At 56.6% G+C, this 19,217-nt stretch overlaps 1 pseudogene; it reads left to right on the top strand.

The window, feature by feature from the left end:
• The first annotated feature begins 832 nt into the window (after positions 1-832).
• LOC129506098 (U4 spliceosomal RNA) lies at positions 833-911 on the top strand (annotated as a pseudogene).
• The last annotated feature ends 18,306 nt before the right edge of the window (positions 912-19,217 follow it).

The following is a 19,217-nucleotide window of genomic DNA, read 5'->3' as shown; positions in this document are numbered from 1 at the left end:
ATGGTTGCCAGGGGCTAAGGGGAGGGCCCATACCCCCATAACGGGTACCAGGTTTCTTTTTGGGGTGATGAAAATATTCTGAAACAAGATGGTGCTGATGGTCACACAAGTCTGGATATACTAAAAGCCACTGCATACTATATTTTATTTTTTATTTTTATTTTTTTTAAGATTTTATTTATTTATTCATGAGAGACACAGAGAGAGGCAGAGACACAGGCAGAGGGAGAAGCAGGCTCCACGCAGGGAGCCCAACGTGGGACTCGATCCCAGGACCCCGGGGTCATGCCCTGGGCGGAAGGCAGCCCCTCAACCGCTGAGCCACCCAGGGATCCCCGCATTGTATACTTTGCATGGTGAATTTGGGGGCCCAAGGGTGGCTCAGCCAGTTAAGCTTCTGACTCTTGATTTTGGCCTGGGTCACGATCTCAGGACCCTGGGATGGAGTCCTGCAGGGGCTCCATGCTCCGTAAAGGGTCTGCTTATCCCCCTCCCTCACCCCTCTTATGCGCTACCCCTACCCTGCTAATGCTCTCTCTCTAAAATAAATAAAATCTTAAAAAAATTAAATGGTGGATTTTATGATGTCTGTATAAAATAGAGCTGTTCTTTTTTTTTTTTAAATTTCTTTTTTTTTAAATTTTTATTTATGATAGTCACAGAAAGAGAGAGGCAGAGACACAGGCAGAGGGAGAAGCAGGCTCCATGCACCGGGAGCCCGACGTGGGATTCGATCCCGGGTCTCCAGGATCGCGCCCTGGGCCAAAGGCAGGCGCCAAACCGCTGCGCCACCCAGGGATCCCTAGAGCTGTTCTTTTTAAGTAGTGCATGAAGCTTTGCGCAGTGGCAGTCTCATAGCCAATGAGGTTTATCCGAGGCGCGATTATTGCTAATTGAAAACTTTTGAAGTTGTCCATGGTTATTATATTGATTCGCACGGCACCAAAAAGCAAAACTCAACTAAACATCTCACCCTTTTTTTTTTTTTTAATTCTCACCCTTAGAGGTAAAACTGATAACCTACGGGAGAGTGCACATCCAGACATTTCTCTGTGCGTATATACAGACAGTTATTCTCAGCTTTTTTTGTAATGGAAACATCTGAAGACCGTGACACACCACTCGGGAATCTGGGCTCAGTTGGGAATGATTCTCCACCAGCAGCAAGCCCTGCTAAGGGGCTATATCAGGACAGGACTGTACTGATGGGAGGCATGGTCTCTGGTTTGCAGAGACCCACCAGGCACTTTTTTTTTTAGGATTTTATTTATTTATTTATTTGAGAGAGACAGAGCATGAGTAGGAGGAGGAGCAGGGGGAGGGAGAAGCAGGTGCCCCGCTGAGCAGGGAGCAGGATGGGGGGCTCCATTCCAGGACCTCGGGGTCACGACCTGAGCTGAAGGCAGCACTTAGGCTGACGGAGCCCCCCCGGGCGCCCCAGGCAATCCTAACACAGCAAAGCACACTGGAAATCTTGCATAAATGGCACGACATCCTGGATGCCCCGCTGTTACCTGCTTCTCATCCCGGGTGTCTCTCCCCGTGACCGCGTGAAGCCCCACACCCGTCTCTAACAAGCGTGCAAGAGTCCACCGTGTGCACATGGCGTGATCCGCTCAACAGCTTCCATCTCTTCTAGGAGGACTTGGGGACCATTTAAGCCAGTGTGAATGCTTCCAGCAGGTCTCCACGTCCCCCTCCCCCGGTTCTGCCCCCCAGGGTGGGCGCCCCACGGAGCCAGGCCCTGCGTCCTGCTGCCTCACCAGGGCTGCAGGGCTGCAGCAGGCAGCGTCCGCAGGTGGGCCCCTTTTATGAAATGAATGGAAAATAATGCAGGAATAAATAAACTGAGTAGTTAAACTAAAGAGTAAATGTGGCCCTGGGGCAGCTCTGCGGAGAGCCTCCACGGTTGTGAATAATAATAAACCAACCTCCCTCTGTCCTGGGGTAAATTCAGAATTTATGAAGCATCTCCTGTGCCTCAGCTCCCCTGTGTTTTCCTAAACGCCTGTTGAACGTCAGTAGATAAGAAGGCATCATCCGCCCCATTTTTGCCTCGAATGAACAAAGGTTGGGCCAAGTCCAGAGTCTGTCCCCAGCCTTGAAGCGTGAGCCCCTCGAGTGTCCCCAAGACGGGGCTCAGTCCAGGGAGCTTAAGAGGGCTAAGCCCGGCCTCCCCCGAGGCCCCATCAGCTGAGCACCACAGGCGAACCCTAACGCTGCTCTGATCATTCACGTCCTCGCCATCGCGGCCCAGAAACCAGAGGTCCTAGAAACCCGGCTCTGGCCAGTGATGCCGCCGTCTGCAGCCCAGGCTGCTCTCGCCCGAGCCCGGCCGCCGGCTCATCCCTGGGGATGGAGCTCGAGGCCGGGGCGCCGGGGCCTGTGGCGCAGCTGGTGGTTGTGCCAGAGGAGCCGGCCTGTGCTCAGAGGTTCTAGGGCGACCCCGGGGTAGGACTGTATCTGCTGATAGGACAGCAACAAAAAGGGGCTTGTAATTTGTGAAACCTCTTTTCCTTTTTTTTTTTTTAAACTTATTTATTCATGAGAGACACAGGCAGAGACGCAGGCAGAGGGAGAGGCTGGCCCTGCCGAGCAGGGAGCCGCCGTGGGACTCGATCCCGGGACCCCGGGGCCATGCCCTGAGCCGAAGGCAGACACTCCGCCACTGAGCCGCCCAGTGGGCCCTAGGACACATGTCCTAGGGGACAGGAGGGACCTCGTGACAGACGGACGGAGCAATCGCGGCTGGAGACAGGCAGAGTCTGGGCTCTGGAAGACTCAGGCGACAGCAAGGAGAGCTGCGGGATCCCCTAGGGACAGAGGCGCTCGGCCCGGGACCTGCTCACCCAGACCCCCCTGCTTGAGGGCAGAGGTCCCACCTGCTGCGGCTCCTCGGCCCGGCCCTTGTCTGCCCATCGGGACCCCGGCGGCCCCCGTGGGCAACCTGCAGCTGCTCCGGGTGGGGTGGCCGTGGGGGTCGCGTGGGCGGTGGGCCGCGGCCATGGGCTGCAGGGGCCAGGCTGGGAGCTGCGGGCAGGGGTGAGGCGTGGGACCGGGATACGAGCACCGCCACACCCCAGGGGGTCGTGCCTTCACTGGGGGTTGTCGGGGGAGCTCAGGCCCGGGGTCCCCAGAGCCTTGTGCGGGTGTCGCCAAGAGGAAAGCAGAGGAGCTCACCCCAGGTGCGCCCCCGACACACACATCGGCGTTGACGCGGGCAGGTGCGAGGAACCCCAAGCCGTTGCGTCCGGGCCACTTAGGGGCGGGGGCGGCCCGCGGGCAGCAGGCCGGGCCCCATCCTGAGAAGCAGCCACGGGTCCCCGCGGGGAGACAGCCCCCAGCCCACTGGGGAGTCGCGGTGTGGGCACCGTGTTGCGGGAGGGAGGCCACCCAAGGGTCCTGCGCGACCTCCTGGCTGTCCCCGCGAGGGCGGCGGGAAGAAGCCTGGAGGCCGGGACGCAGGAGCTGGAGAAGAGGGACGCGGGTGCTGGGGGCGGAGGGCAGCTGCCCGGGGGGTGGAGGGGCCGCCAGGGGCTGCGAGCTCCGGATGGGACGGCTTGCTCCCGGTGCCAAAGCGCGGGGTGCACCGGGTGACGGCATCTAGGCGTCACCACCCAGAGTGGAAGAGACGGGGAGACACGGGCTCATGACCTGGTGGGCTGAGCGCTCCTCGTCCCACGGAGGACAGCGCTGCCCCGAGCCACAAGGCCCCGGCCCAGTCCCACGCCCACCTGCAGGGCACAGGCCACCCTTCTCCCTTGGGCCCGAGGCTCCACCTGCTAAGTCTCCGCCAGGTGGGCCGCCCCCGCCCCCTGCCCCGCCTGCGTCCCGTCGCTCCCTCCACAGCTGTGACTCCAGGGTCACCCTCCTGGCTCCCGCCCGAGCCGCCCAGAGTGTCCCCTGGCCGCAAGGCCCCTCGCCAGGCACCGTGGGGTCTCCAGCAGGTGTCGGGCAGCCCAAGCGCGGATCCTATTGGCAGCTCTACTCTCCCTCTCCCTCCACCTGGGCTTCCCTCAAGGAGGCGCCCCCTGGAGCGCCCTGGGCCAGGGAGCCCCCCCCGGGGCCTCGCATCCTCTCAGTTGCCCGAGAATCCCTGGCCCAGAGCTGCTCCCCAAGGGCCTGAGTCACCTGCCAGCGCTGCGGCCGCCTCCCCACCCCCGAGCTCTGCCCAACCTGTCCTACAGGTGTGTCTGGCTCCCTGCCAGCGGGGCCGGTGCCCGACTCATTTACGGGAAGGAAGGATGTAAACAGAGGACAAGGGGCGGGTAGAGGACAAAGGCGACCGGAGCCTTTTGTTTGCACCTCACTCAGCCCAGAGGCTGCTCACATCACACCCCGGGGGGGACGGGGGTGGCACCCAGGGGCCCGGGGACCCGCCCACCGAGGGGCAGCGCGCGGTGCCCCGCCGTCCCCCCGCCCCCCGCCCCCTCCTGGGGCTGCCCTGGCCCACCGTCCTCTCGGGCCGGGTCTCGGCCTCAGGCAAGGCCCTGCCGCTGGGACACAGCTGGGAGCACCGGGTGCTGAGTCACTGGTTTGCCACGTGGCCTGCCCGGAGGAAGGAGGCCCTCAGGCTGCGGCTCCCCACTTCAGGGAGACGTCCCGAAGGGCCTCAGCCACCATCAGCCAGGAGCCCGGACGGAAGGAGGGCAGCCGTGCTCCCTTCCGCTCGACGGTAATCCTCGTCAGGTGCTTCTGCGTCCCGGGGTCACAGGAAATCGAGAATCGCCGACGCATTCAGCAGACATTTACCGACTAGGGGCGACGGTGAGGCGGTGGACGGGGGCCTGCCCATCCGGGCCAGCGTCCACCCCAGCGTCAAGGAGGAACACGCCAGTGCACCGCACGTCACAAATCGTCGTGCAGAGAGGTTTGGGGGGAATGCCCAGGGCGACCTCCCTACGGCGTCAAATAGAATGAAGACCTGACGACAGAGAGGGAGGCACCCTGGGGAATCCTGAGGGGACAGCACGCGTGGCCTGCGAGGGTCGGGAGGAAGAGCGAGGGGCCAGCCAGGCCGCGGTTGGAGGCGGGGCCCGCACCTCCCGGGGGGTTCGCAGCGGAGGGGGATTTACCAGGACAGTCCGGCTGCTTGGTCACACGCGTGTGGTAGGACCTATGTTGGATTATATATTAATATTTTTGTAAGAGCACGAAAGCCTGAGTCGGGACTCGATCCCGGGACCCTGAGATCCCGCCCTGAGCTGAGGGCGGATGCGCAACCCCGGAGCCCCCCGGGCACCCCAATATATATCATCCTTAAATGCTCGCTAGTAATATACGCGGCACCGCATTTAGCATTTTACCCCGGTTCGGGCGGGCGGCTCCGCGGCGTCGGGCAGCTCCGCACCGTTAGCAGCCGTCGCCGCCTTCTGTGTTCGAGCGCGGCGTCCCCCCGGCTGCAGCTGGGTGTCCCGTGGGCCCCAGCCGCCCGCGCCTCCCCCGGGCCGGGCCATGGGCGCTCGGCTTCCTGCGTCTCCTGGGCTCTGCGCCCCGACAGCCGGCGGGGGGTGCTGGCCCCCCGAGCCCGCGTGCTGCACCCCGCTGCTGCTTTCCCGTTCCTACCTTAGGAAGCCGCCGTGATGGCACTTGCTCCGATGGCCTCGGACTGTCACGAGAGGCCTCAAGCGGGTGGCAGGCGGGAAGCCGCTCCCTAAATGGCAAGACCCGATTCCCGCGGGGCCTGGCTGCCCGCAACGTGCCGCCCGGACGGGAGGCGGGATGAGCGCCGCTGGCCTCGGGTTGGCAGCTTGGGGCTCGTTGGGGGGCCTTCGGGTCCTTGCATTGAGCCCCCCGAGGGACCGGAAGCCGAGGCCTCCTCCCGGCCCCTCGTGCTCAGGATGCGTCCCCTGTTGAGTGTGCGTTGTCACCGTACAGACACCTGCCGCCCGCTGCCCATTCCCCAGAGCAGGTGACTCACCCCGACAGCTACCCGTACAAATGCTGCGCTGGAGCCGTTCCCGGGGAACGAGGGAGCACAGGGGGACCTAAGCCGGGCAGGCCAGGCCGTGGAGGGGGGTCACCGGCCGAAGGTGACCACGGACTGCTCCTTCCTCTGCCCACTTACAGCGACGGGAGTCGAGGCAGGAGAGCCGGCGCGCGGCCCCAGGAGTCTCGGCACCGACCCGGGAGGCGGACCCCCTCGGCACCCCCACCGCAGAGCTAAGACCAGGGCTCGGAGAGCTCAGCCACCTTCCAGGTGACGCGGCCCGTCCGCGGCAGGTGAGCGAGGGGACCGCGGGCCGCACGGCCTCCTCAGCTGGCTCCCTTGTCCCCCAGGCCGCCCCGAAGGACAGGCTGTCGCAAGGCGTGGGCGAGCGCGCTGCTGCGGGTTCACCGTCATCCACGATGGTCCCGGATGGTACGAGTACAGACACTTCCAAAGATTCAATAGGGGTGAATTCAAATTCTTTTTTAAAAAAGAAAAAAATGACAATGTACGTTAGGAAAACAGTAACTAGCGCGTCAAACCCTCGGTGAGAAATAGAAACGTAAACCTTCTTGTTGAACTAGATCCGTGTAGGTGAACGGAGGAGTCGTTTTAAATTTAATTTTATTTTATGTAAATTCAATGAATTAACATTGTATTATTAATTCAGTGATTCACTGGTTGCATATCACACCTGGGGCTCACCGTATCACGTGCCCTTGCTAACACCCAGCACCCAGTGACCCCCTCCTCCCCCCCCCCGCCCTTCCAGCAACCCTTGGTTTGTTTCCTATGGTTAAGAGTCCCTATGGTTTGTCTCCCTCTCTGATTTCATCTTGTTTTATTTTTCCCTCCCTTCCCCTATGATCCTGTTTTGTTTCTTAAGTTCCACATATGAGAGAAATCATGATAATTGTCTTTCTCTGATTGACTTATTTCCTTTAGCATAATACCCTCTAGTTCCATCCGCGTCATTGCTAATGGCAAGACTTCATTTTTTTGATGACTGAGTAATATTTCATCTTCTTTATCCATTCATCCATCAATGGACACCTGGCCCCTTTCCATAGTTTGGCCATCGGGGACGTTGCTGCTGTAAACACTGGGGTATAGGTGAAGAGGGAGCCTTCTTTTAAAGATCTCAATCCAATGGGGATCCCTGGGTGGCTTGGTGGTTTGGCGCCTGCCTTCGGCCCGGGGCATAGGCCTGGGGTCCCAGGATCGGGTCCCACGTCGGGCTCCCTGCATGGAGCCTACTTCTCCCTCTGCCTGTGTCTCTGCCTCTCTCTCTATGTCTATCATGAATAAATGGATAAATTTTTATTTATTTTTATTTTATTTTAATTATTTATGATAGTCACACACACAGAGAGAGAGAGAGAGAGAGACAGAGACAGAGACATAGGCAGAGGGAGAAGCAGGCTCCATGCACCGGGAGCCTGACGTGGGATTCGATCCCGGGTCTCCAGGATCGTGCCCTAGGCCAAAGGCAGGCTCCAAACTGCTGCGCCACCCAGGGATCCCTGGATAAATCTTAAAAAAAAAATCTTAAAAAAAGAAATCCAAAATAAATAAATAAATAAATAAATAAAATAAAATAAAGGGGATCTCAATCCCCTTCTAATAAAAACTATTCTAGGCATCGCATAAAAATGTTACGGTTATCAACTAGTAGTTGATAAACTAGAGCTTTTTTCTTAAATTTGGTAAAATATACAAACAAAATGGACTGCTCTACCATTTTTTTTAAAGATTGACCTTATTTATTGGAGAGAGAGAGAGAGAGAGAGAGAGAGAGACAGCACAAGGTGGGGGTGAGGAGAGGCAGAGGGAGAAGGACGGAGAGTCTCAAGCAGACTCTGCCCAGAACACGGAGCCCAATGCGAGGCGAGGCTCACGACGCTGAGATCATGACCTCAGCCGAGATGAAGAGCTGGACGCTTAACCAACCCCACCACGCAGCTGCTCCATCCATCCTACCGATTTTAAGCGTACAGCCCGGTGGCATTAAGTATATTCACATTATTTTGCAGCCATCACACTGTCCATCTCTGGAATGTCTTCATCGTCCCAACTGAAACTCTGCTCCCATTGAACAGCGGCTCCCTACCCCTTCCCCTCGGCCCCCTACCATCATTCTACCTCCTGTCTCTAAGTGCTTGGCTAGTCCAGGGAGACTCCATATAAGTGGAGTCACTCAGTATTTGTCCTCTGTCTGGCTTATTTCACTTGTATTCTCAAGAGGAGCCTATTTATTTATTTATTTATTTATTTATTTATTTATTTTATTTTAAGATTTTAAAAATTTATTTATTCATGAGAGACACACAGAGAGAAGCAGAGACACAGGCAGAGGGAGAAGCAGGCTCCATGCAGGGAGCCCGATGGGGGACTCGATCCCGGGACTCCAGGATCAGGCCCTGGGCTGAAGGCAGACACTCAACCGCTGAGCCACCCGGGGATCCCCCAAGAGGAGCCTATTTAAAACAGATGGCTCAGTCGGTTAAGCATCTGACTCTTGATTTCAGTGGGGAGTCTGCTTGAGATTCTCTCTCTTTCCCTCTCCTTCTGCCCCTCCCCCTTCACTTGCGTGTTTGCTCTCTCTCACATTAATAAAAATCATTAAACTAGAAGAAAGCATCAGAATAAATAGCTTAGCTGGTCTGCAGGTGTGGGGGTGGCATGGGGGTCAATAAGATGGGGAATTGTCAGGCTGGGAGAGCAGAGGACAAGCCAGAAATGCATCTGCTGTGCCCGGATGTGTAGGAAACATGTCAGGGACACGAGGAAGAGGAGGCAGTGAAGGAGGAAGAGGAGGAGTCAAGTAGAAACTCCTCATCCAAAGAATTAGCCAGGTGTTACGGGGCCATTCTGGGAGACTTTGCACTCCCAGGGCCTTGGGATTGGCTCTCCGCCCTGTGAGTGCCTGATGGGCAGCTGATAGACGGCCCATCTACCGGTTACACCTGGCTGCACTCCAAGCCTTCTGGTGCCATATTTTTCCACCAATCTGTTGGGACAGGGCCCAAGTGATGGCACCCAAGGGACTTCACACTGCTGCTAACCCAGCTATGTCCAAGACACCACGTGGAAACCAGCAACTGGGTATCACACGGCTCAAGGATCTGCATCAGGGGGGAGCTAATGCTTCGGGCAGGAACCAGGCAGAGAGAAGACTGGGCTGGGGAATCCTCAGGGACCAGGCTCCTGAGACTGCAATAAATGGAAGCATGTTCGGTGTGGACGGGGAGGCCACTGCTTCCCCGAGGGCCGGGGTCCTGGCAAACTCCAGGCTCAGGGACTGCGGAGGCTAACTCCTAGCGCCGCGGCCCAACGAGCCAGCATGTCAGGATGTATGATTTCTTTCTGAGAAGCACGTTCATTGCCTGGAATTTTCTAAGTAACTGTAATGTGCGTGCTCCAGGGTGCTTTGTGCTGAGTGGGCGTGTGCACTCGGGCCTGTGCGGGGGACCACGGCCTCTTCTGTGGTTTGGATGCCTCTGGGCCGTCGTCCAGCCCTGGAAGCAGATCAGTTAGTCTCTAACTCAGGTTGGCTCTCACTAGCAGCCAGGCCTCACCCAGCTGCGCGGTTTATAGGATATTACTCTTTAATCCCACACACCATAAACCCTTGAGAGAAGGGATAAGCCCTGTTCTGTTCCCCCATCGTATCTAGCACAGGACTCAGTATATCTGCGTAGGTAATGCAGCTCATTGAATATCTGTGGGATGAGCCAATATATCCGTGATCATCCATTCCAGTACCTGTTACTAAATTTTCATCTTTCCCCAGTGTTCTTCTAAAAATATATGTAAAGGGACGACTGGGTGGCTCAATGGGTGAGCAACTGCCTTGGGCTGAGGGGGTGACCCCAGAGTCCCGGGATCGAGTCCTGCATCAGGCTCCCTGCATGGAGCCTGCTTCTCCCTCTGCCTGGGTCTCTGCCTCTCTCTGTGTGTCTCTCATGAATAAATAAATAAAATCTTTAAAAAAAAAACTATTTAAAGAATATAGGCCCTACATGGTTTAGATACAGGTGTACACTTTTTGAACGATGCTAGGTGAATAAAAAGCCACCTAAGCTCATGCAAAACGTGAAATGTGGTTTGCTCTCAGGACGTCTTCCATTTCGCTGTGTATTTACACGAACTGCGGTCACACGTTTGCAATACTCGGCAGCAGTAATGCAGGTACCGAAGCAGGGGCTGCCACATACCCAGCTCTCCCAGGGGGCTCGTCTGTCCCTTGCCCTGCGGACGTGCCACCCAGGCCAGGTCTTCAAGGCTCTGCACACCCTGGCCACTGGCCCTCCGGTTCCATGTGGACCTGGTTAACCATTTGCTCCGCTCCAGGGTGAGGTAATCCGAGCTCACTGGGGAGAGGTGCCTACCCACGGGCAAACCAGCCCAGCCTGCATCGCAGGGCTGATGTCACCCTGACCCTTCCCGAGGCCGCTGCCCTGGCCAGCCCTCAAGTGGGTGGGGAACAGGGGGTGCTTTCTTGAACTAAGGGCACATTCCAGACCAAAGTCACCCCTTCCCCCACCCTAGCTGTCCCACAGAACCCCTCCCGGTAACCCAGGCCCACGTCCCGGGCACAGCAAGAAGAACCGTGGACAAAGGGGAGAGAATCTTGGGGCCCCTGGGGCTCAGCTGGTCAAGCATAGGCCTTTGGCTCAGGTCATGATCCCAGGGTCGTGGGATGGAGCCCCGAGTCCAAGCCGGGGCTCCCTGCTCAGGGGGGAGTCTGCTTCTCCCCTGCCTCCGCCCCCGTGCTCCCCGCCTTGTGCTCTCTCTCAAACAATAAACAAAATCCTTAAAAAATAAATAAATAAAGGGGCAGCCCGGGCGGCTCAGCGGTTCAGCGCTGCCTTCAGCCCAGGGCCTGATCCTTGAGTCCCGGGATCGAGACCCACATCGGGCTCCCTGCATGGAGCCTGCTTCTCCCTCTGCCCGTGTCTCTGCCTCTCTGTGAGTCTCTCATGAATAAATAAATAAAATCTATAAATAAGTAAATAAATAAATAAATAAATAAATAAATAAATAAATGAATAAATGAATGAGAGAGAACCTAGAAGAGGCCTCCTGCCTGAGTTGAGGGGCCGTGGTGGTGGCAGCAGGCTGCGGGGCAGGGCAAGAGACCCAGTAGGTGGAGACAACACAGGAAATGGGGCGAAAGCCCTGCACTCGGAGTCTGTAGAGCGTTGGCCCTGGCTCTGCATACCGTACCCCCCAGGCCCCTACCCTTATTCCCTAAGTTCCTGGTCCCGTGGCTCTGCTTGCAAGTCCCCAGCATGCACCGCCTGGTGCCCTACACGGATGATCCTCTGAGTCCTCAGAACACCCCGGGAGATGGGTATGAGCACTGGCCCTGTTTTAGAGGCGAGAAGGCAGAGGCCTGGAGCTGGGCGTACCTGCCCCAGGGCCTCACCGCAGCAGGGCCCAGTGGGCCTCCACCCCAGGCAGGCTGACTCCAGGGCTCTGAACCTCGGTGCCACCTTGCCTAGGCCCCGCACCCCCACCCCACCCCACCCCACCCCTGCCATGGCCCTCCCCCTCCTTCTCGTACTAATTCCTGGTGGACCCCAGGCCCCGTTAGTCCTGAGACGAAAGCCCGTGATGAGCTCATTCACAGTCTCCGCATCCCTCCCAAGAGCCTGACAAAGAAAAGTCCCCCAGTAGCCAAGACGCCCATCGTTTGCCCATTGATTAGACCTAAAGGTCCCAGCCTTGCCAGAGGTCCCCAGTTAGGAGGAGTCAAAGGTGACAACTAACGGCCAGCAGTTTCTTCGTGAAGCAGGAAGTGGACCCGCTCATTTCTTAAATAAATTATTTACTTATTGAATGTCTTCTCTGCGTTGTGGCCTGGCGACAGAGAGGGCAAGACGCCACACCCTCCCTGAGCGCACAGGTTCACGGGAGAGACGATCGATCGACAAAAATAAATAAATAAACAGACACGTATACGGTGGGTCTGACCATAGTACAACGGAGAAAATGGACCACAGCAGAAGGGGGGGAGCAGGGGCAGGCCTGGGGGGCCAGTGCAGTTTTAATCAGGGAGGTCGGGACTTCACGGAGGAGGTGATTTATTTTATTTATTTATTTATTTATTTATTTATTTATTTATTTATTTATTTTACCGAGGAGGTGATTTTTAAACAAAGACTCACAGGAAGTGAGGCATCAAGGCGTTTGGGGGCGGAGAGGACCCCGGGCAGGGCAGAAAGAAGCGGCTGCAGGCAGCTGGGAGCGGAGAGTGCGCGCCTGGAGCGGAGCGCAGGGCACCCGGGGCGCCCAGAGGTGAAGGGACCAGGGCGTCCGCATGGCCGAAGTGGTTGGATTCTTGGTACATTTTGATGTAAAGACAACAGGATGGCCTCCAGATCGGATCTGAAACGTGAGGGCGGGGGGGGGGGGGGAGTCCGGGATGACTCCAAGGTTTTTGGCTCCAACAACGAAAAGAAAGAAGGTTGCACTCATCCTGGGAGAAGGTTGGGAGGGCCTCGGAGAGGTGAGGTCGAGCATGTCGCGTTGGAGCTGCAAGTGGACGCATCAGCGACGCAGCTGGACCCCAGAGTCTGGAGGTCGGGGCCATCGGTGCTCGGATGGCATTTAACGCCGTGCAGCTGTCGGGTCACCGACGGGAAGCGAAGACAGGAAAGAGCAAGCCCCGAGCTCTGGGCACCCCGGTACTGAGGTCAGGGAGATGGGGCGGCGCCGGGAAGGCAGTCTGCGGAGGATGGTCCGCGGGGGGTGTGCCGGTGAAGCCTCGTGAAGACAGTGTGTCAACAAGGACGTGATCAGTGTGTCCCGTCCCCCGCCAGACGGAAGAGGTGAGCACCCAGCCCTGGACTGGACACGACGAAGGTCGCCGCTGACATTGGCTAGGGCGCAGTCGGGGGCCCCTGAGGCCCGAGCTTAGGAGCCCCCAGGCACATCAGCTCTTCGCCGTCAAGGGCAGCCGGAGACGCGCAGAAGCCGGACGGAAACGTAGGAAAAGAGAGTTTGGAGTTGCTGACGGTCAAGACGGAAGAAAGAAAAGCACATTCATACGCCGATGGGGATAATCAAGCAAAGAGGAACATTTTGAGGAGGGGAGGGGGGATCTGCTGGGGCCTCGTCCCTGAGTAGGCGACACGGGAGGGGATTTAGTGCGTGGGTGCAGGGTGGCCTCACCTGGAGCAACGGGAGGAGCGGGGAGGGCGGGAGGGGTGGGCCCGGCGGGGGCGCGGGGCTCTCCTCCGATGGCTTCCGTTCCCTCAGTGACCTAGGGAGAGGACGTGTGACACGCGTGAGACGCTCCTCCAAGAGAACCCGACGAGCCAACCAGGGAAGGGCAGTAGGACCGGCGGGTGACCCAGGCGCCACCTGAGATGCGCGGTCAGTGGCTGAGTCTCTCATGTCAGCGTAGGGGAACTGTCCTGGGTGTGCTGGGTGCCCGGCAGGCTTGGCCTCTGCCCCTTGGGTGCCAGCGCAGCCCTCCCAGGGTGACCCCGGACAGCCACGCGGGCCCCCGCGGCCGAGGCTGAGAACCATGTGGCCGTTGATCAGCACAAACCCCGGCCGGGGGCGCTGAGAGCTGACCTCGGTCACGGCTGCGGCTTTGCAGGCAAGGAGGCCACAGCAAAAGGAGGCAGGGGCCCAGGGCCCCTGAGGGACAGTGCTGCTGACGACGGCCGGCCTCGGGGACAAGGGCCCGCTGGGGCTGGGGCCGGTGGCCCCTCCACGCTCCACCTCCTCGGTGGCCCGTCGGCTTCCACCCGCCGCGTGCTCCTAAGGCCGACGGCACACGGTGAGGGCGGCTGTTTGTTGTCGCAGCAGCGTCACGCCTCCAATGCCGTCCGCGTCACCACTGCCGCCAGGAATCTCCTCGCATCGCATCGCGTGACCTAGAACAACAGCAGCCCCCTGGTTATGATTATCTTCCGTGGCTCTCGGGGTTGCCCGGGGCCCCTCGAGGTGGCTCCGCTTAGAGCATCTCGCACGGTCGTACCACAAGGGGCTGAGGCTGGGGTCACCGCCGACACCCCCCCACGTCTGCGTCCAGCCCCGGATGCCGGGTGTGGTCGGGCCCGTGGGGCTCGGGCCTCCTCGCGGCACGGTGGCTGGAGCAAGTGTCCAAGAGACTGAGCCGGGCGGACGCTCCGCCGCCCCTTGTGAGCCAGTTCAGGGGACCGTCCCTGCCGCGTCACGCCCCTTGGAGTCGCTAACGCCCAACTGTTTTCAAGGGGAGGGAAATGACACCGTTTTCAGGGGGTCACACCCAGCCCCTCCCTTGGCTCGCGGGCCCTCTAAGGCCACGGCCCGGCGATTCCTTTCTGGGCACTGAGCCTCCTGCGCGGGCCTCCGGGTGCCTCCCACCTGCCCCACCGCGGCGCCCCGACCCGGCGGGACTCCCCGTCTCGCTCCCGGCGCCCTGGTCTCGCAGCCTCTGCACCCCCTCTTGCCCCAAGAGACCGCGTCCCCGAGACGTTCGTGATCACGAGTGCGACCCAGGTCTCCGGATCAGGACCCTTGGTCCCGGCACCTCCTCGGCACCTCCTGGGCTCTGTGACTCCAGGCGATTATTTAACGGACCCGGGGCCACGTGGATGGCGGCAAGCCCAGCTGCACGGGGCGGGGTGGGGGGTCGCGGTGTGGTCAGGGCACCCGGGAGCAGAGTGCTGGCTCAAGGGGAACCCACGCCTCAGTCCTGCTGTGTCTGCGGGGGCGTGGGGACCTTCCCGCCCTTCCCAAGGCCCCCACTCGCTGCTCTCCGGGCAGGATGGAGCGACGGGCAGATGGAGGAGCGCGGGCGGAGCACCGCAGCCAGAGCCTTCCTCCTCTTTGCAGAGCGAGCGTGCAAGTCCGTTGGGCCTCCGCGCGGCTCACGGTACACGGGGAGGCCGTCGTGCTTGGGGTGTGGAGGACAGCGTGTCCGGTGCCTCCAGGACCCGGTGAGTCGGTGAGTGGCTAATTGTCACCCACTGTTCCTGCCTACAGAGAAAATCCACATTCTCCAACGTCCGATTTATCAGGAACACACGTGATACGTTACTCTTCCTTCTCTCTTGCTCTTGTCAAATGGGCATTTTCGTTCCCCAGAATCTGGCCGGGAAGCCCCAAGCTCCGGCACACGTGGCAAATGCTCCGCATTATTAGCCTCTGGATTCTCCTTTCTGACGTGTAGACACGCCCAGTGTCCATCCTAAAAATCAAAACCCGTCTCCACCCTCATCCATAGTTCCATCCAACTTCTCCAAGAGAAGTCCACATTCTTTTTTTTATATATATATACTTTTTTAAAAAGAGTCTGGCGTAGGTAACGCACGGTGTCCTGTTGACCCCAGGCGTACAAGGATGCAGAGGTGCCTCGGGGCCCGGCGCCCGGCGCTCGGCGCGGGAAGCGCTCCCGACGGTCCACGTCCGCGCGGGGCCTGGAGACCGCGGCCGGGCGCACTGAGGGCAGCAGCGTCTGCTCCGTCCGGTCCAGCTGGGTGCTCCTGGTGAGGCGGCACCCGACCGCAGGAGGTGCCCGGTGCACCCTAGTAGAACCAACGACCGTTCCCCGCCCTCACTTGCTCCCACGGTTTCCTTCTCCACTACTCGAATCACAGCAGCCCCAGTGAAACCACCTTCACTCACCCTCCCGGCCTCCAGGTTCTCATAAAATGCCTCGTGAGCTTCCTTTGACATCTGACACCGCTGACCACTCCGCCTCGAAGGTCCCCCTCCCGGGCCGTCCTCTCCTGGCCTCGTCTTCCGCCCTAGCCCATCTCGCCTTCTCAGTAGAGCTGCCCGGCCTCCTCTGCCCGGCCTCCAAACACCCAGAAGGGGGTCCCTGGGGGGCTCAGCAGTACAGCAACTGCCTTCAGCTCAGGGCGCGATCCTGGAGACCCGGGATCGAATCCCACGTCGGGCTCCCGGTGCATGGAGCCTGCTTCTCCCTCCGCCTGTGTCTCTGCCTCTCTCTCTCTATGTCTATCATAAATAAATAAATAAAATCTTAAAAAAAAAAAAACATCCAGAAGCTCCATCCCTGGACGTTTTTCTTCTCTATTTTCTACACGTCTTCCCCAAGTGATAGCCACCCATAAGCTTTAACTATCATATATTTGCTTGATGACCCTGAAGCCTGTGTTTTTGGCTCAAATCCTTCTCCTCCACGCCTGCCTGATGAACATCTCAAGCCCCTCAAATCTAGCAAGCACAGGGGCAGATCGGTGGCTCCCTCAGGCCCTGCTCTGAAGAATGGCAGCCCTACCCGCCCGTCGTAGAAGCAGATCCCGTGTTAGCCTGCTTTTGTTTTTAAATATTTTATTTATTTATTTGACACAGAGAGAGAGCACGGGCAGGGGAGCGGGGGGCAGGGTGGAGAGATGGAGAAGCAGTTTCCGCGCGGAGCAGGGAGCCCGATGCGGGGCTGGATCCCAGGACCCGGGGATCATGACCTGAGCTGAAGGCAGGTGCTTCACCGGCTGAGCCCCCCGGGGGCCCCCCTCGTGTTATCCCGACCCTGCTCTCCCACATTCACCTCTCAGGTTCTGCACGTTACACGTTCATGGACCCCCGACTCCTTGCGCCACCGCAGCCTACCTCTGCTGCCATCACCATCACTCGGGTCCTCACCCGTCTCACTGGGAACAGCCTTGTCTTCGGTACCACCCCCTCCACCTACACCCCGTGGTGCCCTCGGCGGGATGTTTCCCTAGAGCACTTATGACTCTGTCATCCCATTACACATACGTCAGCCCCTAAGTGGCTACCATTACCCTCAGGACCCAGTACAGCATTTCATCATCTACAAACCTCTTGGCCTCGTTTTTTTTTTTTTTTTTTTTTTTTGCCACCGCGGCCTGGAATACTATGCTCCAAACCTACCCAGGTTCTTCCCATTCTCTGTATAAATGGGACCATTCTGTGCATCTTTACATTTGCACATGATGTTCTTTCAGCCTGGATGAGCCGCGGCTCTGTGCCCTGGCAAGTTCCCGCTCCTCTTCCCACCCGCACCTGGTTCCAGGCTCTGTGCTCTGCTCTATGGTTTCAGTATCACTTGGTAACTACTTTCATCACACTAGGAATCCCGATGTGTGGTAAACACCTGCTTACTCACATGACTTCGTGACGAGGAGAGCACTGGCCTAGTCCTTGCTTCCTTCATATCATCAATGTCTGGCACACAGCAGATTCTTCAATGAATCATCTTTTTTAGTGGAGGCACAATATTCTAGATTGTAACCAGGTGAGTCATACTTGAGTTAACTTACCCCAAATATTAGATGTGTTGTTTGTTTTACTTTTTTTTTTTTTTGAATCGCTAATGTTTATTTTTTCAGAATGGAAGAGGCTTTCGTCTACTCTTTTATTTTAAGAGCAAGCAATGCAGGCTTATTGTGAAAGAAAATCAAAAACAAACAAGCAAATCTGATAGCACAGAAAGGCATGGAAACCAAAGGAAAAATCACGCGTAATCTAGACATCCGAAGGTGGCTTTGTTATCAAGCCGACATACATCTTTCCGAGCTGCATTCTATGCATGCACATCCTATATTTATCTCTACATTTAAAACCAAAATTGAGACTTACCGTCCATGCTTTTTATAACCAATCTTCTTTATGTAACAGCCGAACATGAACAAATTGAACAAAATAATAAGATTCCACGTCGTTAATCACATATCATTTTTCGTGACTGCATAGTGTTTCATTGTGTGCATGTGACCATTTATTTAAAAATTCCCTCACTTTAGACATTTTGGTATTTATCAAGATGCCACAAACCTCCTTGTAGATACACCCTTATACACGTACCTGGTTATTTGCTTAAGATACGTTCCTTGACGTTGAATTGTTGGGTTGGAGGCTTGCAGATTTTGTTTTGTTTTTGTTTTTTTGTTTTTTGTTTTTTTGTTTTTTGGCTTGCAAATTCTTGATGCTTTCGCCCAACTGTGCAATGCTGCACTTCAACGTACAGCTGCAGTGTATGACAGTGTGTCTCCCACACCCTGGCCAATATTGTGCGTTACCATACATTTTCTCTCTGTTCACCCGGGGTGAGGGGAGAAATGTTTATGTATCTAATCTCTTGGAGAGAATATTAATCAGCTCTGAAGCCAGGTACTCCCCCGCCCCCACCCGGTGATCACATCGTAGGTGTTAAATAAGTATTTTAGGGATCCCTGGGTGGCGCAGCGGTTTGGCGCCTGCCTTTGGCCCAGGGCGCGATCCTGGAGACCCGGGATCGAATCCCACGTAGGTCTCCCGGTGCATGGAGCCTGCTCCTCCCTCTGCCTGTGTCTCTGCCTCTCTCTCTCTCTCTGTGACTATCATAAATAAATAAAAAAAAATAAGTATTTTAGGAATGAAGGCATGAGTGAGTGAAGACAGAGGCATAGAGATAACACCATACAAGATAAGCTCTGGACTTGGGTCCTGCACACTGAGTTCAAATCCTGGTTCTGTTACCTAATGTTTGTATAATCACAGACTAGTTACTCAACTTTATTAAATCTTGGTTTACTCACCTGTGAATCGGAAATCGTAATTCCTATTTCATATGACTCTTGTAAGTGAACGAGATACTGTGCTTTAAAACGATGCTGAGAAAAAATAAAAATAAAAAATAATAATAATAAAAAAATAAAACGATGCTGAGGGACTCCCGGCAGGCTCAGTCAGAAGAACACGTGACTCTTGATCTCAGGCTCCTGCGTTCGAGCTCCATGGTGTGTGTAGAGAGAACCAAAAACAAAAAAACAAAAAACAAAAAACAATGCTAAAAGCATTTTTAAAGGATATCCTTTAAAATGAAAAATAGGGGATCCCTGGGTGGCTCAGCGGTTTGGCACCTGCCTTCAGCCCAGGGCGCGATCCTGGAGACCCGGGATCGAATCCCACGTAGGTCTCCCGGTGCATGGAGCCTGCTTCTCCCTCTGCCTGTGTCTCTGCCTCTCTCTCTCTCTCTCTGTGTCTATCGTAAATAAATAAATTTTTTTAAAAAGGATGTATGCATAACATTTAAAAAAATAAAATAAATAAAATAAAACGAAAAATACATAAAGCTACAAAATATAAAAATTTATATACAGTTAAGTATCCAAGTAGTGCTCAATAGTGCTCAAAAGTATTCAGTAGAGACTAATGAAAAGCCTCGTCCTCCCCACGGACTCCCATTCCTATTCTGGAAGTAACACAGTCACCAGTTGGTCTTGTGTCCTTGCGGAGATTCTCATTCTATATTTCTCCACCCCCGCCCCCCACCCACCTGCCCACGGATGTGATGACAAACTAACTATACATCTTG

This window comes from Nyctereutes procyonoides, unplaced genomic scaffold (assembly GCF_905146905.1).
Source record: "Nyctereutes procyonoides isolate TBG_1078 unplaced genomic scaffold, NYPRO_anot_genome, whole genome shotgun sequence".
In the NCBI taxonomy this organism is placed as follows: Eukaryota; Metazoa; Chordata; class Mammalia; order Carnivora; family Canidae; genus Nyctereutes; species Nyctereutes procyonoides.
Note: the sequence above shows the minus strand (reverse complement) of the source record. Positions and strands in the feature narration are given on the sequence as shown.